Source organism: Saccopteryx leptura, chromosome 1, assembly GCF_036850995.1.
Source record: "Saccopteryx leptura isolate mSacLep1 chromosome 1, mSacLep1_pri_phased_curated, whole genome shotgun sequence".
Classification (NCBI taxonomy): domain Eukaryota; kingdom Metazoa; phylum Chordata; class Mammalia; order Chiroptera; family Emballonuridae; genus Saccopteryx; species Saccopteryx leptura.
The window spans coordinates 328347019-328372790 of NC_089503.1; the positions used below are offsets into that span (position 1 = coordinate 328347019).

A 25772-nucleotide genomic window follows, 5' to 3' on the forward strand; every position below is an offset into this window, starting at 1 on the left:
TGACAAAATTATTGATGAGGGCAGGAAAGCCTGGGACACTCCCAGATCCCACGGAGCCAATTTTCTGAAAGAGTTACTTCCCAAGCGTACTCTTACCTACAGTGACCAAGGTTCTAAGTGCCAGCACTGCCCTATTCACCAATGCCACCATGCCCTCAGGATGCCGTAGGGGTTTCAGTCAAATAATGCTTTTTAGACTCTCTTGCTTTTTGAAAAAACTCCGTCTTTCTAAAACTTGGGCTTAAATGCAGGTGGACTTGGGCAAGGGGACAATCTGGGTGGAAGACACTGTGCTATACCTGGAATTGAGCTTTAGTTCTGACAATGGTCCCCTGGGCTACAACTAAGCTGGTAAGCTTTTTTTTTTTTTAAAGATTTTATTTTTTCAATTTTCAGAGAGGAGAGAGAGAGAGAGAAAGATTTTATTTATTCAATTTTCAGAGAGGAGAGAGAGAGAGAGAGAGAAAGGGGAGGAGCAGGAAGCATCAACTCCCATATGTGCCTTGACCAGGCAAGCCCAGGTTATCGAACAGGCAACCTCAGTGTCCCAGGTCGATGCTTTATCCCACTGCGCCACCACAGGTCAAGCGCTGGTAAGCTTTTATTCTCTCTATAAGGTCTGTGATCTCCAGAAGGGCATACATACCTCACAAGTTCTCCAGACATCCCCCAGTCTTAGGAACATGCTGGAATTTCTAAGAGTTGGATGTGGGCTTCCAGCTCTTTGGAAGGAAAGCATAGTTACAGATTATGGGGCATCGTGGTGAACAGTAGAAAGCGTTGGAGTTAGCCCAGCTATACACTGCCCACAACTAGAAAGAAATATAGCAAGATCACAGGTTTCAAAAGTGTTATAAAATCATGAACAAATCTTTTGTTCTAACGCAAAGTCAAAACTTATTATTCATGTAAATTGGGCAAATCACTTAGCCTTTCTCAGCCAACATTCACTTCTCATCAGACAAGGGTAAAGCTACCTCCTCCACAATGCTTTCATTGAGACTAAATGAAATGATGAGTTTGAAAGTACTTTCTAAACTATGGAGGTACAAAATATGTATACGGCTCATCAAACTCATTCTCCTACGGTGGCAGATGGAACACATCTCTCCTAATAACCTGAGAAATCTAAGACAACTGACTCGTTCCACAAAAACAGCATTCCTCCAGACCCTATTACATAATTCTATCTTATAAAGAAGTTACCAAAGACAGCTGTTTAAATTCAAGGAAATGTATTTTCTCTACAGAGCCTTTTTAGCCAGAATATCTGAATAAAACAAGAGTGAAACATTTTACTATTGCCTGGGCGATTCTTGATCATGCCTTTGATTCTGACATTTTGATCTGTGCTTGCCTCTAAGGTAACATTTTCAATTATTTAAGTTCTAGTTAATATTGTTGGTGTTGGCATGATCAGTAATTACTGTCTTGATAATCACAGGCATCTGATTCCAGCTGCTCCCACCTTTGATATAACCGTGAGCAGCAGCCTGGAGGACAGGACCTGACAGGAGACGAATACAGCTGGGGGTCACGCTGAGGCTGGTGTGACCTTAGCCTGTAGTGAGCCACAGAAGTCAGAGTCACCTGCTGAAAAGTGAGAGCGCACACTGAGGAAGGATGAATGTCCTGAGAGTGCTATACAAAACACAACATGTTCTGAACACGAGGATGGCTTTTGCACTGAGATCTGAAGAACTGGCTAAATAAATCCTACCTTCAACAACCTTCCTTTTGAGTAATTATAAAAAGAATGCATCTGCATACTCACTTCTCTGCCAGACATGCCTTCTCCCTTCCCCAGATGGCTGGGGTGAGTGTGCATATGGCAAGGGAAAAACAGCAGGAAGCTCAAAGTATAGACTTAACTGGAAAAAGAAGCAAAGGCATATGAAACATGGACCATGTAAGACAGCAGAGGGGCCATCAACCTAAAGAAGCCCAAACAGTGAAGGCAAGGCCTTGGGCAGCAGCCCGGCTCCAGCAGTCACCCTGCCCAAGCCAGTTTGCTTCTGCAGGAATCTGCTATCTCATGTTGAAAGCAGAGTGATCCAACTAAATCACCAGAGGTTTTGTTGAGTCCTTTACAGCCGACGTGAAATTATCCAGCATTGGGGAGCAGCACAAGCAAGGTAAAGCAAGTGTCAGCCTGTGTGCAGGTGAGACATGTCCATGGTAGAGTCGTATAAAGTGTTTCTTCTCCTTCGGAATAGAAGTAAAAATCATACTACTGCACGAATGAACAAATCCAATGTAGAGAATCACCCATCTAATCTTGAAGCCTCTTTGACTTGGATCAGGGAACTGGTTAAAAAGCCCTGAGTGTGAACGGGGATGTGAATGCCCTTCCCTGCTGCAGACACAGGGAAGCAGGTTTCTTGGATGCAAACACTAAGAAACGGTGAGTGAGTGACCTTCCTGCAGACACTAAGTAATGCATGTGAACAGGCTTCAGGAAATCAGCCTAGAGGTTCTAGATTGCCCTTTCCTTTGTGCTTGTTAACTAGCAAAAGAAAAAGAATGTACTGACCAAAACTAGCCCTTTCTCCATGTCAGCAAGAAGTTCATTACTCATTCCTTTCCCTTATCACCTGATCTCCCTCCCCTAAAATACTGCCACCTTCATTCTTGTCAAAAAGTTTCTGTCTCAGATCAATAAAAGCTCTGTGTGAAGGGGACTCAAGAGGTTTTGTCTCTCTTGACTGCCCCCCCTTCTCTTGACCAAAGTTTGTGTCTTCAGCAAGTTTTAGTTTTTCTGTGTGACACTGGTAGTTCCCAGTGGGCTGGAGGACCACACTCCAGGAGTCCCAGCTCTTTAAGGAAAGTTCTGGAAGAATATGGAATCTCCATCTATCATAAACCAAATATTTTGAGAAAAATATTAATGGGCCCATCATAGTCCCTTCCCCATTATGAGGGAATGAGAAATGTGTGTGACTGTGCATGTGTATATGTGTGTCTGGTTTGTGTGTATGTGTAGGGGTGTGTGCGTGTGTGTGAGATAGAGTGGGACACAGACAATAAATCTCACTTCTCTTTTCCCTTTTGGCCTACTGTTCCTCCTCTAAACCTCTGGCACTGGGTGCTTCATTTAATTTTTACCCACAGTCTACAGGCCAGGGAAAGGAGACATATTACTTGGGCTAGCTCAGAACCATTCTGCACTAGTGAGTGATTCTCTGCAAAATGGACACACCAAAGGACTGGTGACAGAGGTGGACAGGGAGGTGGGTGGTGGCATCAGAATCGCCCAGCCAAGGTCTTATTTCACTCTACACTTTAACTTCTTTCCCTCCTTCCTGGAGAGTCTCACAGGACCCCAAGGGGACAGCCCTAATGCATATGCACATGAACAAAGCTGTACAAGTCACTGCCACTGATCTGCTGCGGCGGAATAAAAGATTAGGGATCTCGATGCCAACGTCCTTTCCAGTGCTAATACTTTAGGACATAGCTCCTACCATTGATATCCTTTGTAATTAAGGAAAGGCATGAGCCTGACCAGGCGGTGGCACAGTGGATAGAGTGTCGGCCAGGGACACAGAGGTTCCAGGTTCAAAACCCCAAGGTTGCTGGCTTAAGCATATGCCCATTCGGCTAGAGCGCAGGCTCACACCAGCTTGAGTGCAGGCTCACCAGCTTGAGTGCGAGGTCACTGGCTTGAGCACGGGATCATGAACATGACCCCATGGTCGCTGGCTTGAACCCAAAGGTCTCTGGCTTGAGCAAGGGGTCACTGGCTCAGCTCGAGCCCCTCAGTCAAGACACATATGAGAAATCAATCAATGAACAACTAAGGTGCTGCAACAAAGAATTGATGCTTCTCATCTCTCTACCTTCCTGTCTGTCTGTCCCTATCTGTCCTTCTCTGTTTCTCTCTCTGTCTCTCTCATTAAAAGAAAAGGAAAGGAACGAGATGACCAAGAACAGAGAGCAACACTACACAGCTACATAGCAAGCTGAGAGGTGGAGTAGACGAGGACTTCCAGAAGGAAAAGTATTATATGATAGGGCTCGTCAGGAGTTTTCATGGAGGCCGTGGGTATTGAGCTCAGCACTGGTGCACAGACTTTGGACTGAGAGAGAAGAGAAAAAGCGTGTCAGGGTGTCAAGCACGCGCTGGAGGAACAGTGAGGATGGCAGCAACCATGGCAGAAGTAGTGCCAGGTTGGGTTGGCCAGGGGAAGTGGGGCTGGCTGACCTCAGGCTGCAAACAGTGCAGTCTGAACTCAAAGCAGCAGCTGTGTCGCCCCCACCAGCTGTAAAGTAGGAGAACACTGGAATATAACATTGGCTCAGGAAGCTCCTTCAGATCCCGGTGCCCAGGACGGGTGCAGAAGACTAACCTGGGATCCATGAACAGACATCAAGGCTGCCTACAGTCCCTGCCATTATATGCCTCTCTTCTTCTGAACCTATATTCATACAGGCATACAGTACAGGAAAGAAGGTCCACACTGTTTATTAAATTCTCAAGAAAGTGTGACAACCTCTTGCCCCATCCGAACCTCGTCTCCCCCCGCACACACACACACACACAAACACACAACACAGGAAAGCTGAGATCAGTAGAAAAAAAGTGTTGCGAATTTTTCTTGGGTTCTTCTCATTGTGTAGGTGGGGCAGGCTGGTAAAAGAGAAGAAGAGTAGCTGGGGGTACCGTCCTGTGCGGTCCTGCCTGGCCGGGCAGGAACCCGCAGACCCCAGAGGGGAAGGCTGAGAGAGCTCTTTCCTGGGATCACTTTCTCGGGAGGGGTTTGGAAAGGGGCTTTCAGGGGTTACACAAAGGAGGCTACAACACCCAGTCTCCCCCGGCATTGTTTTTATGACTATCACCTTCTATCAACCATTTTCTGCTTAATAAAATCAGTGTTTTTCAGAGCTATAGTTCCGTTTGGGAAAATGTATCAAAGTCATCCAGGAAACCAAATTAAGGAATTAAAGCAAATTAAGTATGGCTCAATCTTAATGGGGATACCAACAGGCTTCCCTCTACCCCCGAATTACTGACATATTGTCTATTTCAGTTAAATTTAGTTTGTTATTGGAACATGGGAGGCATAAAGAGCTGTAGCTTGAAAAGCATTTTCAGAGATATTTAGTTTTTGAAATTTCAACCTGGTAAGCAAACCTTTGGATAAGACTTGAAAAATGTTGTTTGCAAAAGTACAAAGGAAGAAATGGCACCAACGGAAAACTAATGAGCTCTGAGTGGCACTCTAAATCCTACGGTGCTAATTATCTCAGATTTCCGAAGGCTTCTTCACCCAGAGGTATGCTCAGGTTTTGATTGTGCATTTCATGTTTCTCTCTGTGACTGGGCATTCCATAGCCTCTATTAAGCTTTCCCTTCTTTAAATTCCAACAATTTATGCCTGGGTTAGCGATGTTCACATTAGGTGTAGATGACAGTTATAGATGTATTATAGTTATACTGTCCCTGGACTGTTCTGTGAGTATATTCAGGACATGGTGCACCTTTTAGCTAGCTTCCATATAAATTATAAAAGAAAACCTGCTGAATAAATGAGAGGAGGTAAAAACTTACTGCAAAGTCTGACGTTCAAGAAAATGAAAAGCTCATCTCTCTGTTTTCTATAACTCTATTCACCAGCTGGAAGTTTTCTGTCTTAATGAAGTTGTTCAAGCCAGGGTGGTGGCATGGTTCTAGAATGTATAAAGCAAAGTGATGAGGGCAGGGGCGCCGAATGCCTCTGGTCACCATGCATACCTTAGCCTGACTCTTCGGTTGACATTTTCAGCCCTTGACTTGTTGGATACTGGTTGCATCTGTCGTCTCTCCTTCCTGAATCATGCTATTTCCTTGGCATCTGTGACTCCATCGACATTGGTTTTCTTCCTCTGCTTATCCATTTTTTGTTTTTTACTCCTTTGTGCTCCTCCCTCTCTGTTTAATCATTAAGTGATCCATGCGATTCAGTTTTATGATCCACTCTACTTTTAGGCAACTCCAACTCCAATCAAAAATTGTATCACAGGTCCAGAGTCTTCTATGATGTCCAACCACAGAACAGCCTCCTATCTGACATCTTCATTTGAACATCTTAAAGGCAGTTCCAATTTAATATTGCCATCACTACCTGGAATTGCCTTCACCAATTCCACCCCTCTCCCAAATTGTTCCTCTTCTGGAATTTCTTTCTTCGTAAAAAGTACCAACATACACACAGCTGCACAGAATGTCGCCACCGAGCAGTTGTGTGGATTAGTACCACCACCCAGGCAAATGGTGCCTCCACCCACACAGCTGCAAGGAACGGCTCCGCCACCCACACAAATGTAGGAGTCTCTAGGTTTTATCCTCACCCTCAGCTCCCAATCCATCACCAAGATCGGAAAAATTTACCTCTTAAAACTGCCTTAAGTAATGTTCTTTCTTTCCCTATACCCATCTCCCTAGGCCAAGCCACTAGCATCACCTCTGATCTGAACCAGAGCAGTGGGCTCCAGTGCCGTCCTATACTGATGAGTGCTCTCTGCCACCCACAAGCCACTAGCGAGTTCCCGGGTCCTGTCACTCTCTGGTTAAATCCTTCCTCCATGGCTTCCCACTGTTCTTAGGACAAAGACCAGTATCTTTAAAGGCCCAGATGGGTCCTGCCCGACCCACCCTCCAGCCTCATCTCCCCAACATTCTCACTGGCTGCCTGCACCCCCTGTACCTGGTTGTCACCTCACAGCAGGGCACTGGACCCCTCTCTGCACATGATTTCTTCTCTTTACTTGAAGCATTCTCCACCCTCTGGCTTTCACCTCGCTGACATGTCACATCCTTCAGACTCCCCGACTCCACTTCCTCAGGGAAGGCTTTCACACCATGCTACCTTCCCACAGGAGGTCAAATCCCTTTTTTGTTTTTACACTTTCATAACACCACAAACCTGTCTCAGCATTAATTTCCATTGTCACTTTATCCTTATTTGTGGGATCATTTAACAAATGCCTGTCACTTCTACTAGAGTGTCAGCTCCAAGATGACAAAGGTCTGATCTGTTTCCTTCATCATCTGATTATCAGCACCTGGCCTGCTGCCTGATGTTCAATGGATGCCCGGTAACAATGTGACAAATGAGTATTCTCGACAGAATAGAGCAATATTCATGAGAAAACCGGCAATACTTTTTACGCAAAACACCAATAACAGCATACTTAAGAAGCAACAATAACAAAGAACACTTTATGGCTTTTATCCTGAAATGAGAGCATGGGGGGATGTCACACAAGTAGACCAGGTGTTGCGATGAGTCACAGCTGTTATTAGCATTAGGGACTGATGACTGGAAAACAGAAGTGGTGGCCAGAATGACATTTTCTACATTCTCATCACCACCACACCCAGGCAGAGATGATAATGGGAAGGCAGGCTTGCTCTCCCCAGTGATAGGGGAGCAAGCATTAGCTCCCAGGGCCTCCCTGCCTCTGCTTAATAATCATAAAAGAGATAGTAAAAATTAACTGAGTGCCTGCTTTGCGCCGAACAAGGAAACTTACGGACACTGTTGCACTTGATCCCCATGATTATACTGCAAAGTGAGTATAATTGTCTCCTTAGTACAAATGAGGATATTTAGGTTCAAAGAGATAAGTCACTTTTCCAAGACCAACAACTAGTAAATGAAAGAACCAGAATTCAACCTTAGGGCTGTCTGCCTGCACAGCCTGTCCACTGAGAGACCCCACTGTTGCGGCTGCCCAAAGAAAGAGAGGCAGCTGCCAGCAGCCGGAGCCCGTGGCAAGGGAGGAGGTAAGTGCCTGGTCCCAGTGCAGTCCAAGGGCAGCTTTCCCACCACTGGTCACTAGGGAGGGCCAGAGCAGTAACAGCAGCAGGCATGGAGCAAGATGGATGTGGCCACGGAGCACACGCAAAGGTGAGCGGAAAGAAAGGTCTCCAGTGGGGGACCCAGCCCTGCCTCAGGACCCTCCCGCAGGGAACCACAACGAACCAAACAGAACTGAGGTCTGGAGGGCCTCAGCCAGACATGCACTGCTTTGTTTCTACTATGGAATTATTCCTATAACTTTCTTTCGCTGCATTGGTGGCCAGAGAAACCATTGATAACAAATAAAAACCCTTGGTAAAAAGCAAATTTGAAAATGTGTTGTTCTGAAAATACCCAATTTGGGAATATATTGTACAAATTACTGGATTCCTTTAACTAGCCAACTCCTAGAGGCTTTAAGGATTTTGGTTTTGGCTTTGTTTTTAATACACAACCAGAAGGGGAGAGGAGGACAACATTGGGAAGACACTGGGAAGGAGAAATGAAGAAGCCCTGATGGCTGAATATCGAGATGACACCCTAGTTATCTGCAATCAGGTTAGATGCACAGGAAATACGGTAATATTTTAACTCATACTTGCTGAGGACTGTGCTCACCACTGGTGATATGAAGTCAGCGAGGAACAATATTCAAAAGGCTAAAAAAGGCTAATTTATTGAGGCAGATTGAGGCTTCCTAGGATGGAATGGGAATGGGAAATAACTGAAAATGGGCACAAAAGAACTTTTGGTGATGTTCTAAAAATGGATTGTGTTGATGGCTGTGGAACTCTAAATACATGTGCTAAAGGTTACTGAAACTGTACTTCGTTATAGTGGGTTAAGTTGATAGTATCAATATCCCCCATTAAAAAGTGGTAAGAGCTGTGTAAAACAGTAATGCAGGGCCGGTGAATGGAGAGGAGAGGGGTGGGGGTGGTGGGTAGGGAGCTGTTTTGAGTAAATATTCACAGCGGGCCTTACTGAGAAGATGACATTTAAGCAGACCCATTGGAGGTGAGGGAGTGAGCCAGCGGAGAGCCGGGAGGAGGCGCATTCCCGGCAAAGGGAACCAGGACTATGGGCACAGGTTCTAGTCAGACCAGGGCAGGAGTGGACAAGGTGCAAGCAGAAAAAGGTGAGGTGAGAACAGGGGATGAGGGAGGAGAGATGGTGCCGAGAGTATGATTCTTGGGATGGAAGCGACTGCAGTTTTGAGCAAAAGAGTAAAATGACCTACTTCAGGTTTTTAAAGGGTCACTCAGGCTGCTGTATGGAGAAGCGCCTATGGGAGGCACACGAGACGGATCCATTGCATTAATTTAAACAAGAGGTGGTGTTGACTGGGGCAATGGTGGCAGCAGGTGGTGGTGAGCAAAGGTCAGATTCTGAGTATATTTTGATGGTACACAATTTCCTGCAGCTTGAATGTGAGTTGTGAGAGAAAAGAAAGCAGGATGAGTCCACGGTCAATGGCCTGAGCAACTAAAGATAGGAGGACTCTGGACAAGGCAGGCTGGAGAAAGAATACTTAAAAAGGACATATCAAGGACTTGCTCTTTAGCTATTTTCTATGTATATGCCCACATCACTGCACAAAATTTTGGTAACTTTCTTTTAAAGATCAACTTCACTATAAGGTAAGTTTGCTATAAATAATTCATTAGAAATGAATTGATTGGCCCTGGCCGGTTGGCTCAGTAGTAGAGCATTGGACCGCCGTGTGGATGTCTCAGGTTGATTCCTGGTCAGGGCACACAGGAGAAGCACCCCTATGCTTCTCCACCCCTTCTCTCTCTCTCTCTCTCTCTCTCTTTCTCACTTTCCCTCTTGCAGCCATGGCTTGACTGAAGTGAGTTGGCCCTGGCCACTGAGGATGGCTCAATGGCATTCTCCTCAGGCACTAAGAAGAGCTTGGTTGCTGAGCAACAGAGCAACACCCCAGATGGGAAGAGCATCGCCCCCTACTGGACTTTCCAGGTGGATCCTGGTCCGGGCACATGCAGGAGTCTGTCTCTCTGCCCCCCACCTTACTAAATAAAAATAAAATACGGCCCTGGCTGGTTGGCTCAGTGGTAGAGCATCGGCCTGGCGTGCAGAAGTCCCGGGTTCGATTCCCGACCAGGGCACACAGGAGAAGCGCCCATCTGCTTCTCCACCCCTCCCCCTTTCCTTCCTCTCTGTCTCTCTCTTCCCCTCCCGCAGCCGAGGCTCCATTGGAGCAAAGATGGCCCGGGCACTGGGGATGGCTCCTTGGCCTCTGCCCCAGGCGCTAGAGTGGCTCTGGTCACAACAGAGCGACACCCCGGAGGGGCAGAGCATCGCCCCCTGGTGAACAGAGCGTCGCCCCCTGGTGGGCATGCCAGGTGGATCCCGGTCGGGCGCATGCGGGAGTCTGTCTGACTGTCTCTCCCCGTTTCCAGCTTCAGAAAAATACAAACAAACAAACAAAAAAATGAATTTACCATGTAAAATGTAGAAATGTTTATTTAAAATCCTGATTCTTTGCCTTCTTTTTACCCCTGTGACCATCAAAAAGCTTATATTCTTATAATATAACTTCTTAATGACCCTTTCATGACATTAGACTTAACCTGCCTGGAAATCCTGCTGCTGATCCAAGTTAACCAATAAACATGACAGTGACATCAAAAGGCACTCACTCTACCCTGAGTGATTTTCCTTAAAGAAACCAGCTGAGCTGGGAAAAGACCCAATCCAATCAATGGATGCTGAGATACACCGATGAAATCCACCTCCTATAACAATATCAGCATTAGAGCAAAATGTCAGAGCATGAAGCATCACAAAGAAGCACGGAAATTCAAGGTCAGTCTTTCTTGTGAATTATTACTCCTTCAGAGAAAGCTACTATAAAGCAATGAAGGTAGAAAAGGTTAACATTTTCTATCTGGAGATTTAAATAATACCTACTCTCATTTCACAATGTAAAATGCAGACTTTTCTTTCTCACACTTCTAAATTTATACGTGTGTGTTTGGGTCCCTATTTGTTCTGCACATTTGGCCACCAGACTTCTCAATGTGACCATTATCATCAGTGCATGAGTTAGAAATGCACATTAAACTCAGCAGCTGTGCCCAATGCCATTACTTCCTATAATTCGGCACAGATGGTCAAAAAGATGATTTTGGCAGACTGGCCTAGTGCTAACTACCTAATTGAGGCTGCAGCCTCAAAACCAACTGATGCAATTGTATAGTTATCTTCATCCTCCTCCTCTTTCTCTCTCCCTATTTTTCCCTCTCCTGTCCCTCACATAAAAGGCAGGAGAGTACACTCTAACTCTAATTTAGCAAAATTATAAACACAGCATTTCACCTGATTTTCTAGGGAGGAAAAGGTAACTCAATAAAATAATTCCAGTTCTGAAACAAGCATTCTTTAGGTCAAAAGACTCTTCCTTCAAGTCAAAAATATTCCTAAGTATTAAAATACAAAAAAGGTCCTCCAGCAAGAGAATGAGCTGGTTTGTACTGGACATATTATCAGAGCCACCATCACAATAGTCATAATAATCAGGGACAAATAAATATATATAAGTATTGTATCTGCCCTTCTCTCACATACACACCTCAGAATGACCTCTCTCAAAGTTATAATTAGGCAACATCCTCACCATGCTTAACCCTGATTATTTTCAGACATGTCTAAAATTCATTTATAATTTCACAAGCAGTCTAATGGCAAGGTTTCTTTTTCTCCTTATTTGTATAAGGTGCTTAACATTTGTATATCTCCTCAAAATGCCTGAGAGTTCAATGTTTTGATGCTTTAAGATCATGATAGTTAAGGTCATAAAACTCCCCCTCAGATATAAAAGACGTACACAAACACATTGTCACACTGTTTCAGCCTCTCTCTAAGGACAGAAAGTTAAATCTAAAAATCTATTAAAAACCAGCAAGACACATTCTGCACCCTCCAAAAAAAAATAAATAAAGAGTAAAAGACAGTGCAAAACTCTACCTTCTCTGCTCCGAAAATCCTACTGGAGCGATCTGCACTATTCCGTGGCAGTTCACTGCCGACCTGTTAATCAATGACTCACAACATTTCGTCCACAGTAGAAACAGTATTCTCCTGCAGCTTAAATAATGCCATGTAATCGCCACCAATGCTCTAAATCTAAAAAGGTATAAAATAAAAAGCATCTGATCTTATTTAAGCAGAAATGCACATTTTAATCACTCTGCTTTGATGTTGGACAACACAATGAAGACATTTATAAACATGCTCTCTACAGCAATCCACCTGACAGTTGTATGAAAATTTGACTGGAAAATTCTAACTTCTGTTTCGCCAGAAAGATGTGACTCACACATCATAACTGGTTAGTAGAGAATTCTTATCAATCCTGTGTGTCCAGAGAGCTGTGTGACCTCAGAACTGATTGGACTTGTTATTTTTTGTTAAGTGTAAATGACAAGAAAGCTGAGTCCCAGAGCCAGGTGGCATGGTTTGTCCTTGGGAGGTAGGAAGAAGCAGCAGAGTGTGAGCAGGTCACTGCACTCTGGACCCACGGCTCCCAAATGAGGCCTGTCATCAGAATCCCTGTGGGCAGGTTTTATAGTGCACAGTGGCTCAGCACTAATGTGGATTCCAACACGGAAATCACAAAGGCTTCGGAAATCTCGGGGATCGGTATTTTAAAAACAACTCCAGGACATTCTGAGAGTCAGCCTGGTTGCAAAATTCTGGGCTGGACTTCTTTGTAGAAGAGCGAGAATATATGATTTTTCTAAAGCAAGGTCCCACAGTATAGGATCTTCTAAAGCAAGATGGCAGAACAGTCAATCAAAAGCAGTAACACAGCACTTTTAATATAAACAAAGCATTTTAAAAATAGGTTTTAATTATTTCTCATGCTTCTTAATGTAATCCCAACTTATAGAGAAGAAGAGTTAAAGCACAGAGTCGTGAAATCAAGCCACCACTACCCCGCCCACAGGCAGAGCTGAAAACTCAAGAAATCTGACTCTGAGTGCTCTTGCTCCTGCTCTCCCAATCCACCCCACTGTGCCCATCCCAGTCTCACTTTACCCCACAGAAATACCACCGAGGGGGTTTTCTTCCATTCTGCTCTGGGACCCACGCAACCACAGACGGGAGCAGCCTTACGCTTAGGAAGCCTGGAAGCTGGCCCAGGAGGAAAGGCGGCTGGCTCGTGGGAGATGACCCTCCTTCCTGGTGAGATGCTGTTGGGGGATGTGCTACCACACAGAAAGACCCTGCCCTGAAACTCCCAACATGTTTCCATCCCTGGGGTCTAAGAATAGAGGCACCTGATCCTAAAAAATTTCTTGTGTCAGTGAGACTGGGGTTTCCTAAATATCATGGTCAACAGTTGATCCAACCTTAAAGGTGGGCTCACTTAATGTTGACATGCAGGAGGTCCTCTTACATTATTACCTCTGTCTCCTCTTAAGAAGAAAAAAAAAAAGAAACAGTATAGCACAGCTGCTGAATAAAGGGTTGCAAGTCTGCACAAGAGCAAAGAATGATGGCAACAAAATTTGGAAGTAAGCATGGGATATAATTTTCCAAAAAGAGGTCAATATATGCAGGAAGCAGAAGAATCCCAAGAATACTATGACCAAAAAAGAAAAATACAGTAATTATTGCACATATTTAGAAGGTCTGGGAATTGCATGCCTCATTAGATCCGGGGGTAAAGTATGTCCTCATTTTAAAGGCAAAGTGTAGGGCTCATGCTACTACATAGTTAAACTATGTAACTAACTCTTCCTGTCCCAAGTCCATGCTCACCAAACACTCTGCCACAGGAGAGAATATGCTGCAGCCACATCTTCAAATCTGTGGACAGTTATATACATTGAATCTATTAGTACTCCATTTTAAAGCAATTAATGAAACAAAATGACAAATTAACAGCAGTCTTCTGGTGATAAATATTGATAGAAGCCTGACCAGGTGGTGGTGCAGTGGATAGAGCGTCGGCCTGGGATGCTGAGGACCCATGTTCAAAACCCCAAGGTTACTGGTTTGAGTGTGGACTCAGCCAGTTTGAGTGCGGGGTCACTGGTTTCAGTATGGGATCATCGACAGGACCCCATGGTCACTGGCTTGAGCCCAAAGGTTGCTAGCTTGAAGCTCAAGGTCGCTGGCTTGAGCAAGAGGTTGCTGGCTCAGCTGAAGCCCCCTCATCAAGGCACATATGAGAAAGCAAATCTCTCTCCCTTTCTGTCTGTCTGTCTCTCTCCCTTTCTGTCTGTCTCTCTCCCTTTCTGTCTGTCTGTCTCTCTCCCTTCCACTATCTTACTCTGCTGCAGATAGATAGATGACAGATTGATGATAAATAGATAGATAGATAGATGATAGATAGAACAACATGAATCACAGAAGTAAAAAACTGATAACTTTGTAAAAGATTATAATGTCTGAGAAAGGAAGTTTACCACAAAACCCCAAAGATGACACTAAGACTCACAAATTAGAGTTTTAGTAAAAAGGCGAGTTAAATGCTGTATAGAAAGGCTTAAGGCCGTGCATGAGTTTCTCACTGACATTTGATCAACTAAGAAGTTCTATCTGTAGGTAATATTAAAGACTTTTAAAAACGTGATAAATAGCTTTGTGACCCAAAGCTAAAGAAGATAAGCTGTACCTAAATTAAATCAGATTACAGGTAATGAACATTTTCACAGAAGAAAAAAACAAAACTTTCATTCCCTATTTCTTTAGGCTTTGAATTCTCAAAAAACCCATCAGCCATATCAGTTCAAGGACATCAGTCTGCGAAAGACTAGCGAATCTTCGCAGCCAAAGGGTTATTGGATTTTATCTACACTACTGCCTATCACAAAAACAGCATTTTAAAAACGTCTCCTTTTAGGAAATGTCAAACAGAATAGATGAGAAAGCAAGTCAAAGAGATGCAATCAAAATAAATCTCTTCTATTCAGATACCTACCTCAATTACAAACCTAAATGTCTAAAACAATAAAAACAGCTGTCACTGAAGAAGTGACTGAAAACATGCTCCTATTTAAAGTAGGCTTTTCTCCTTAGTAAGATAATTTTATAACTTTGCCGGTCTGTAAATTAGATCAAACACAAGATCTGGCTCTGATGTCATCTTGGCTACCAACCATATTTTTTCATCCGAGTTTTCACACCTCACTATAATTAACATCCACTACATACTGAATCTTTTTTTTTTTTTGCCTACTATATTCTCTTCTGGATTAATAGTGTGTAAACGATATATTCTGACTTATCAAAGAATCACAAATTTAGCATTATCAATTCCCTAAGCCTTTCTTATTTTAGGTATCTAATGTTACTCATTAACTATTAAAACTACATCTGAATTATTAAATCGCCGCACATTTAAAGAAACACTGAAATAAATACATACACATATACATGCATGCATGAATACATCCATCCATCCATACATACATACCACAGCACATTTAGCACAAAAGAAGTAGTATTTTCTGTAAGAATGTACTTTGTCATTATGTGATGAATTATATACATAAAATTCCTAAAATTTGCTGCTCAGGCTACCTTCTATAAATGTTCTTTGCTGTCACTACTACAAAAGTCACCAGCATGGTGGGCTGCTAGCAGTTCCCACTGCTGTCGGGATTACCCCCAGCCAGAAAGCTGGGAGGGCGACTATGAAAAAAAGTCAAAACACACTAAACTCATCTGTACTCTGGTCATCATAGAACCAAACAGTATCTTAAAAAAAAAAAAAAAAAAAACCAACAACAACAACAGAAAAATTCCTCTGCCACTTGTGAGGGTAAAGAGCTGCCTGGCAGGGGTGGAGCAGATGACAGACTGTGGAACAGTAAAAAGAAAAAACTACATTTAACTAAGAAAGTATCCTCTTTGGGAAGACTTTAATCCTGTCTGACTTGAAACTGGATTTGAGTAGTTTTTTCCTCTGAGCATGGGGAGCGCTTGACCTTTTCATAAAATCTACATAATTCAGCATGAAGGGAAGCCTCTAATTGTCTAGAAAGATGTAGACAACTAGAACTTGACCTCACAGAAAGGCTAGGAGGTCTGTAACTACCAGTTTCTTGGTGCTGCTTTTATTAACACACAGGGGACAGGAGCGATGGGAACCCCTGAAGAGATCCTATAATAGAGCCCCAACGATCAGCCAGGGCAAGAAGAGACTGATCCTCCTTCCTTTTCCTGTGGCCAGGCTGGGGCTGCAGGAGCTGCACACAAGAGGGAGAAGTGAAACCCCTCCAGTGACACCCTTTCAGGAGAGGTGACACCAATAATCCCAATATATGCATCCCCCTTCCCAGGAGAGCCCGCTCAATCAGCCTGCTCAAGCTCAATTACGGGAGGAGGCTGGCTTTTCTCCAAGGCTGACAGACCAGCGCACAAATTTAACTGAATTCTACCCTCATTTTAAGGGGAGAGGCAAAGGGGGAAAAATTAATAAATACTGACATTTTTACTACACAGATGGCACTGTCCTAGATGTTTTCTCTGTACATCTTATTTAATCTCCTAATAGCCCTATAATCTAAGTAACAGAATTCCCATTTTATAGATGAGGAAAATGAGACCTAGAGGGGATATGTAACTAGACTGTAAATAACGGAGTCAAAAAGTGTCAGATTTTGTATTAAAATCTGGGCCCCAAGGTTCATGTTTTTTTTGGTTGTGCCAAACTATTCTGTACACAACAGTGAAAAATTAAGACTCACAAATAATTCCCATTTGACTACCACATTTTCTACTAATAATAGATTTTAGTGGCTATGCTTACGGGATAGATTAATGCTGCCATGATCTGAAGAGGGAGGGTTTTTCTGTGTCCTCCTCCTATATGAAATGGCTAAACAGAAAAAAAAAAAAAAAAAGATTCACAAATAACAAGGCTTCTAAGGCTTCTAACAAGGCTTCTCATGATTTAAAATGAGGTCCCAGAACCTGTGTCATAAAAAATTGCAGAATGCCTCCTTCACTGAGCCTGGTGTCTGTTCCATTAGCATTGACTGTGTTTCCACTGAAACCATCAGCCAGGATCAAATACTGACTCCATCAGTATCCTGTATGCCAGACCGGCTGCACCGGGGGAGGTGCAGGGAAGCCCTGCCTCAAACTGGAACTGGCTCATCTGGCACGAGAAGCAGAATACATTACGCCGCAAATAAACATGTAGGAGAAAGTCAAGAGTCTATGAAAACTGCCAAAGATTTTCCCTCTTCATTTAAAAATCATCTTATCAGGTTGGCAATTTCAATCTTGCAAAACTATTTTAGACAAATTTACAGCTTTCAGTGCTTTTGCCATATGCGGAACTCATCCGAATCCAAGTCGAGTTGGCAAAACTGTTATTTTTTTTATACATAGTTCTTTTAAAAATCATCAAAATGTATAGTGCCATATGTCTAAGTCAAGTTAAATTAAAAGCAGTTAATGCATTGCAATGTGCATATGAAACAATGCAAGAACAAAAGAAATATTGAAGAGAAAGTTGAGTGCTTTTTCTGCCTCTTCAAGGGTCAAGAGCTCAGTGAGAAGCGGATGGGAAAGCAGGTCCCAGTTAGAAAAGACAGAGCCAGGGAAAAGGTGAACAAAGTGAATTCCATCTACTAATTCCAAATAAGAGGGGAAATAAAGATGTTCTAGGATAAATCCCCAAAGTTCTACCCTCCAAACTAGAAGTTCTGAAATCATATGGACCAGTACTATAAGGACAAGAAGGGAAGAAAGGCACTGCCTGACAAGGGGACATAACCAGGTCTATCACCACTGCCACCAAAGAGCCCTGTTTCATAAAAAATATGGGCTCCTTGCATCTTTTGTTCCTAATGCTTTCCATTACGTGACCAGCATATCTGTGAAGAGCAAATCATCATATTGGCTTATGCAGCCGCACCCTTTAATGCACAGAGGATATACTCCAAGACCTCCTGTAGATTCCTGAAACCTCACATAGTACCAAACCCTAATATGTACTATGTTTTTCCTATACCTAAATACCTATGATAGGTTTAATTTCTATATTAGGAACAGTAAGAGATTCCTAACGAATAATAAAATAGACAAATTACAACAATGTGCTGTAGTAATGGTTATATGAATGTGGTTTCTCTCTCTCAAAATATCTTATTGCCAGGGCACACAGGAGAAGCGCCCATTTGCTTCTCCACCCCTCCGCCGCACTTTCCTCTCTGTCTCTCTCTTCCCCTCCCGCAGCCAAGGCTCCATTGGAGCAAAGATGGCCCGGGCGCTGGGGATGGCTCTGTGGCCTCTGCCCCAGGCGCTAGAGTGGCTCTGGTCGCAATATGGCGACGCCCAGGATGGGCAGAGCATCGCCCCCTGGTGGGCAGAGTGTCGCCCCATGGTGGGCGTGCCGGGTGGATCCCGGTCGGGCGCATGCGGGAGTCTGTCTGACTGTCTCTCCCCGTTTCCAGCTTCAGAAAAATGAAAAAAAAAAAAAAAAAAAAAAAAAAAAATCTTAATGTACTGTACTCACCTTTGCATTAAAGGAAGCGCTTTATAGCTCCTTGCTGGCATATCCAAGTTGCCAGCATCTCTACTCTTGTGCTTTGGGGTCATTACTAAGCAAAATAAGGGTTACTTGAACACAAGCACTAGGATACCTTAACAGTGGATCTTAAAGCAGAGATGGCTACGAGGTGACTAATAGTCAGGGAGCATATACAGTGTGTACTCACTGAGCAAAAGGATGATTCACGTTCCAGGCAGAATGGAGTGGGAAAGAGCGAAATTTCATCACGCTACTCAGAATGACAAGTAATTTAAAACTTATGAATTGTTTATTTCTGAAATTTTCCACTAAATATTTTTGAACCGTGGTTGGCTACGGGTAACTAAAAACATGCAAAATGAAACCATGGATAATGGGGGACTAGTGTATTAAACTTGATGGGAATTAAAATCCCTCCAACTTGAAAGCAAATTCCTGTCATACCAATGTCCTCAGTGCTAGACTCTCGCCAGCTCTGACATGTTTTCCACTTTATCTCATCCCGTTACCCATCATTCTAACAGGCAGCTTTCCTGACCAGTCACTGCAGGTCCAGTGCTTGACTACAAACCGAATTTCCCTTCGCTTGTCACATTGTTTCATATTTCCATTCAGGTAACAGAAATGCTGACCCAGCCGCGATCGAGAGAGCAGAATCCATCTTTCTGTCACCGAGGCTCCCTGTGGGTGTGAGTATAGATTTTTGAATAGCTAACAGACAACTTACATTTATCTTCACTTGTCCCACAGATATGAGAAGTCATCAACGGTATATCTAACATTAAAATCTCCATGTGTAAGTCTCCCTGACCTCCAAGTCTATGACCCCACAAAAGAAAATGTTTACATTGTCATGTTCTTCCTTTTACATCTAATTTACAGAATCTCTTTCCCCATTTTTGAAAACCCATGTATTTGTCCACTCCAATTGAATTCATGTGAGATATCTATGTAGGCTTCCTTTCCATTGAAAAGACATATCAAAAGGTGAAATTACATGCCAGATGTTGAATGTTAAGAATATAGACACACCATAATAGTTCATGGGTATTTACTGTTTGTCAGACTCTGTATAGAGAATTATAATACTCGGTTTATTCCTTGCACTTTTTTTCAGTGTTTTAAAAGAATTGGTAATACACTATCCAGATTTTCCTCTGTCTACAGCTCCCCTCCTAGTCTCCTTCACCAACTTGTCTTCTTCTACCCTCTCCCCCACACTCTCAGTTTCATCATCTCGCTGCATTCCACTTTAGAGACCATAGTTCTTCCGACAGTCAGGTCACCCTTCAGCTACAACGATGAGCTCATCAATATCAGGTATCTAGTGCATTATCCTCTCAACTCACATTTCCAACATTGTCTGGAATGTTTTCCATCTCACCATGGATAAAGGGATCATTTCCTCCTCCTACACAGAACTTAGCTGATCCCCACACTCAGAGTATTTTTTTTTTAATTTTTTCCATATTATGTTTGTATGGAATATGGTATCTGTTTAACACACAACTGCCTTACAATCACAATTCTATACATGTCTATAATTTCCATTAGATAATGGGCAGAGGAGGGTGGGTATGAAGTGAAAGGAGCTGCTGAGGTTTGGGGTTTATTTTGGGGGGGGGGGTATTTTTCCAAAGTTAGAAGCAGGGAGGCAGTCAGACAGACTCCTGCATGCCCCCGACCGGGATCCACCTGGCATGCCCACCAGGGGGCGATACTCTGCCCATCTGGGGCCTGAGGCAGAAGCCATGGAGCCATCCACAGTGCCCCGGGTCAACTTTGCGGGAGGGGAAGAGAGAGAGAGAAAGAAGAAGGGTAAGGGTGGAGAAGCAGATGGGTACTTCTCCTGTGTGCCCTGAACCCTGGACTTCCACATGCTGGGCTGATGCTCTACCACTAAGCCAACTGACCAGGGCCAGGAGCTGCTGAGCTTTCAACTTTTCTTTCATTGATACAGTTTAATTAACTTTAGAGTCTTCGGTTCATCTGTAAAATGCAAATAAAACGCCCACTTATAGGGATGGTGTGAAGGCGATATGGGAAGTAAAGTGCATGTAGAAGGGGCTAGAGGCAGAAGCTTCCAGGAGCAGTATGTGTGTCTGCACTGAATCCCTGAGGGCAGAAATGTTATCTCCACAGCACTCTGGACTTTGTTATATTATTATTGACTAACATGTGCATAGCTCTTCACTAGGGGTACAACACATTTTCATGAATTCAAAACTGAAATGCATTTAGTTATTATTAAAGCATCTTTAAGAGGGTGATTTTAGAATAAGAAGGACTTTTAGAAGTCCCTGTCCACATCTTGGCTTTTTTTTTTAAGGACACCTCTTTGAATCCACAGAAGAAACAATGTAAGTAACATTTCTTTCTGACCACAAGGTATGCTTCTATGGACATGTTTACAGCTTTAGTAAGAACATGAGAAAGTGGCAGCTTCTTAAAAGGTATCCACTTCATTACAAGATTGTTTAGTGAGCCCTGGAATGAATGTTCTTTTGAGTTCCCATTTATGTTTTTGTTCCTTTGGAATGTTGCAGTATTCTGTGGTGGCTTTTAACTACCTAAAACCGTGTGTGTGTGTGTGTGTGTGTGTGTGTGTGTGTGTGTGTGTGTGTGTGTGTGTGTGTGTGTATCAGTCAAATAGAGAGAAACAGATAGGGACAAACAGACAGGGAGAAAGATGAGAAGCATTGATCCTTTGTTGCAGCTCCTTAGTTGTTCATTGATTGCTTTCTCATATGTGCCTTGACTACAGCAGAGTGAGTGACCCCTTGCTCAAGCCAGCCACCTTGGGCTTCAAGCCAACGACCTCGGTCTTCAAGCCAGCAACCTTTGTGCTCAAGCCAGTGACCCTGCACTAAGCCAGATGAGCCCGCACTCAAGCTGGCAACCTCGGGGTTTCAAACCTGGGTCCTCTGCATCCCAGTCCAATGCTCTATCCACTGTGCTACTGCCTGATCAGGCTAACTACCTAAAATCTTAATAGGAAGTGTTCATTGAAAGGTTCAGGATGCTTCTTTTTCTGACCAACTTTTTATTCCACCTCTTTTTTTTTTAAGATTTTATTTATTCATTTTAGAGAAAAGAAAAAGAGAAAGAGAGAGGAAGGGGGGAGAGGAGAAGCGGGATGCATCAATTCCCATATGTGCCTTGACCAGGCAAGCCCAGGTTTTTGAAATGGCAACCTCAGCGTTCCAGGTCGACACTTGATCCACTATACCACCACAGGTCAGGCCCCACCCCTTATTTTTTAATTATGTGAGAGGTGGGGAGGCAGAGACAGACTCCTGCATGCACCTTGACCAGTGATCCACCTGGCCAGGCCACTACAGAGGGGGGGATGCTTGCCCATGTGGGGAAGCATGTTGCTCGGCAACTGAGCCATTTTAGCACCTGAAGGGAGGCCACAGAGCCATCCTTAGCACCCAGGGCCAACTTACTCAAACCTTTTGAGGCATGGCTGTGGGAGGGGAAGAGAGAGAGGAAAGAGAGAGAAAGAAGGGGAGGGTTGGAGGAGCACATGGTCACTTGTGTGCCCTGACCAGGAATCAAACCAAGGACTTCCACACGCCTGTGGATGCTCCACTGCTGAGTCAACCAGCCAAGGTCCCACCTTTTTCTTCAACTGACTCTTTCTATACTTTTTAGTCCTATGCCTCTCTCCCCCCCAAAAAAGAAAAAATAATTAAGCCAGGAACATAAAATGTTTTAAACTCTAAATGCCTTTGTGTCACCAGATTTAAAAATTCCTGTTTGGAAACAGTTCATGCTCTTTTATTTTCTCTGAGGTCTAAGATAGAGGACCCAGGGACCCTCAGAAACAAACTTGGATCTGTTCATTGAAGAAAAGATATGGAAGACTTTTTAGAGATTTCAATATCAAAATCGGAAAACTAATCACTCTTATAATGATGGATGTATTTGTTCACATCAGTATTCTGTTAGCCAAAAGCAGCTTAGAAATGAATGAGACCCCAGTAGTTATGGACTGCAAACTGTCAGGCCACAGGCTGCACGTGGCCCAGATACATTTATAATGTGGTTCTTACAGTTTTTAAAATTAAGGACATGTCACATAAAAAATCTGGAAACTTCGATTTTCCTTGAACAAGGATTTTTAGAGCCGTGGCAACAATGAGCTACAGGAGGAGCTGCCCTCTTTATGTGGTTCCCTCTTCCCAGAAGCCACAATCCACACCTCGCTCTCTCCTTCCTGTCTCCCACCAGGATGCTCCACTCTTCCGTCTCACCTCTCACACCCCTGCACACACTGGGAAAGCAGATACAGGATGTTTTTAAAGGCAAAGAGCCTGGATCCAACAAGAGCTTCTCCATTCACTAGCTCTGTGGCCTTGAGCAAGCTTTGAGTTTCAGGTTCCTCAGCTTTAAAATAAGCTGATTCATTGACCTCACAAGGGTGGTGTGGGGATTTAAAAGGGAATGTACAGAAAGTACTTTGTAAACTGTAATGCAAAATGTTTGTCATCGTTACTCATTTCCCAGCCCCCAATCAGTTGCATAAATCCCCTCTACCCACCTCACTTATAATTGGCTTCCTTGATCCTCACAATATTACCCTCTGTATAACATACTTTAAAGTCTAAATAAAAAGAGTTTGATAAATTTCTTTACATCATTTAATAAAAGGCAGAAAAGATGAGCAAATATCAAAGAAAAACAAAATAAATTGTTGAATGCCACTGTATTTTTACTGGGTCATTTCTATGTGCGATATAGGGATGCCATTAGTGCAGAGTGTAATCATCAGATTGCTCATCCTTTCAAATGCTGTGTTATAAATTCACCACCTACTAGGCACCTAAAGCCTCAAGGTGAAACGAACAACCCAGTGATTAGGGGATCCCCTGAGATTAGAGCACTGGCCTCCTCCTTGAGCCTCATTCTGTGCTCCCAGTAAGATTCCAGTAAAGGACCCAATCCATCAGAAAAAAATAAAAACAAAAAACAAACCAGGATCTAAAAGCTTTCCCTGTGTGTCCTTCCTTTCTGTTTTATCATGAGCTCTAAAAACTTAGAATCTGGAGTGCTATGCCATGGCACACATTTTATATCTATATCTATCTACATATAGATATATGTAAAAAAAATCAATGAGACTTGAAAGAAAACTATCTCAGAAATGGGAAGAGGTGCAGAAAACTGGACTAAAATAATAATGCAGTGGATATAGAAATATTAGCTAAGACGTATGCTATGAATGCTATCTCCGTAAAGGAGGAATTTGACATATGTATTTCTGTTCTGGTCAATTTACAACAGATCATCCTTGTGTGGGGAACGACAATTAATTCATCTTCTGCTCTCAATGTTAAGATAATCACGCCTGAATGAACTGCAAAATATCATGTGGAAATAAAGAGAAAGAAGGGGTTTTCATTGGAATCAGCTTTCTTGATAAGATCTTTATAAAATGGGAATAATTTATCATTCAAGGCACATCCGTTGAAAAATTCATCTGACGAAATTTTAAAGCATATCATATAGTGCAATAACCGCTTTTCTTGAAGTTAAATGAAACTGTCGCCTGAATACAGATTAAACAAATGCCAAATTATCACATGGTCCTCAGTGTATGTTTTTTATTTAAAAATAAAAATAAATAACAGCAGCATTGAAGAAACCAGTTATTTCAATAGCTGTCCCAAAGCTGATGTTTAAACAAGTCTCCTTGGCAACCAAGGACCACAGTATATCTTGGGCTGGGGGAAGGGAAGAAGAGGGGTCGCAACTCCAGGGGTGATTAAATAAGTAACTGAGAGTACTACTTGCTCCAGCGACAACGCTGGAAGAGGCTGCATGCCCCTGAATTTTCAATCAACTCCAGTCTCACCCCCACTGGCGCACCGGCAGCCTCCCACCTTGTCCCTGCGGTCTGCAGACACCAACCCCGAAGGTTCCACTTACAGAGACTGACTTACCCGATGAGGCGACGGTTCTGCTGGGTAATGAACCCGACGCGGCAGCGCGGACAACGGGTTTTCCCTAATGCACAATGGCTCTGCTTCGCCCCACGGTGCTGATGTGAATAGAAATCGCAGTAGCTTCGCTCTGCCTGTTTGGGGATGCAGTTGTGAAGAAGAAGGAGCGCGGTAGCGCGCGCGCGCGTGTCAATGAGTTTGTGTGTGTGTGTGCGCGCGCGCGCACCTGCGTGCTCCCGGACTTCCCCGCGGTGAAACAGGGTTTCCTAGTAAAGACACAGCAGCCCCACTGCAGGTGGCGCTAAGTCTCGCTCTGCCCCAGGAGGCCGCGTCAGTTTAGAGATGCACCTCGGCGGACCAGGGCGGCTCTGACCGCCCAGCGGTTCCGCCCCCTCCCGCCCCGGGCGAGGAGCACACACGCACGCCCCCGCGTCCCCGGCTGGGGAGCCCGCGCGCGCTCTTCTCCCCACCCTGCTGCCGGGGAGGCGCGCACGCCGTGCACCCCCACCCTCTGCCGACGGCGAGACGGGGCGCGCGCCCGCTCTCCCCGGAAGTTCCCCGGCTCCCGGCACCCTGGTTCTCGCTCTCCGCCACCTGCTCTGGGTCACATGCTCGGGCGACGCTCGAGACCCAGGGAAACCAGTGTTTGCTCCCAGACTGCAGACTGCGGGAACAAATGCTGTGACCCCAGCTTGGTGTGCCTGGAGGCACCGGCCCTGTCTCCCTCTCCCTGCCTGGCTCAACTAACTTGAAAAGTTCAAAATGCCCTTATTCCTACCGGCCGCTTTTTCTTAGGATAGTAGACTGTGGTACTGTCGAGAACAGCATCATGATAACTTTTAAGAAATGATGGGATCACCAAGGATGGATGGAAACCCCGAACCTGAGGAAGGAGGGAGGGTGGGTAGTTACAGCTAATGCAGCATTAAAACTCCAAACACCAACCCCAGAACGCACCGCTAAATTCCAGGGCCTGGCCCACTCTTTTGCCACTTGGCGGGTCTTTCATATCATCCCTGTATAAAATATGCTCCGAAACGTGCACGAAAGCAAAGTGGATCCTTTGAATAGGTAAAAATACACCATATTCCACTTTTGAATTGAAAACCTTGGTCCTACGTGGACCAAGTGGATGAAACTCTACATTAAACTGTGTTGTGCAGTTCAGGGTTTAAACTACTGCAGAGATGGAATTTCGCAGAATTTTAAGTCACATCTTGGGGTTGTGCTTCTACAGCTGGGCTAGGGACAGCACCCTGATCTATTTTGAGATGTCCTTAACATTCTTGTTAGTCTCAAATCGCTGCTTCAGCGATTTTTCTACTTTCAGTCCTACATGTTGTCTGGGGCTGTTTGCATTTTACCCTCACCCCTTGGAGCCTGTCTGCCTTCCAGGGCTTCATTCACGTGGTCTTGATGTTTGGACTTTAGGATTCTGGGAACTACGTTATCTGGCAGTCCTGGACACCAAGATAGGAGAGGAGCAAACAAGAGGTTCAGTGTCATTCTCTAGAATTTTTC

General features: G+C 44.0%; 1 protein-coding gene and 1 non-coding gene across 4 annotated transcripts in view; one reads left to right on the top strand and one right to left on the bottom strand.

Annotated features, from left to right (window-relative positions):
* The window catches only part of KLHL32 (kelch like family member 32), a 241751-nt gene extending 217128 nt beyond the window's left edge, over nucleotides 1–24623 (bottom strand). For all 3 annotated transcript variants that reach the window (XM_066358849.1, XM_066358848.1, XM_066358847.1), the window contains exon 1: nucleotides 24252–24623. The gene's annotated coding sequence lies outside the window, so the exon portion shown is untranslated. The remainder of the gene's footprint in view (nucleotides 1–24251) is intronic.
* LOC136389884 (small nucleolar RNA SNORA29) lies at nucleotides 16516–16655 on the top strand. Its single transcript, XR_010748443.1, has one exon. It is a non-coding gene; the product is annotated as a small nucleolar RNA SNORA29 (small nucleolar RNA).
* Nucleotides 24624–25772: the final 1149 nt, after the last annotated feature.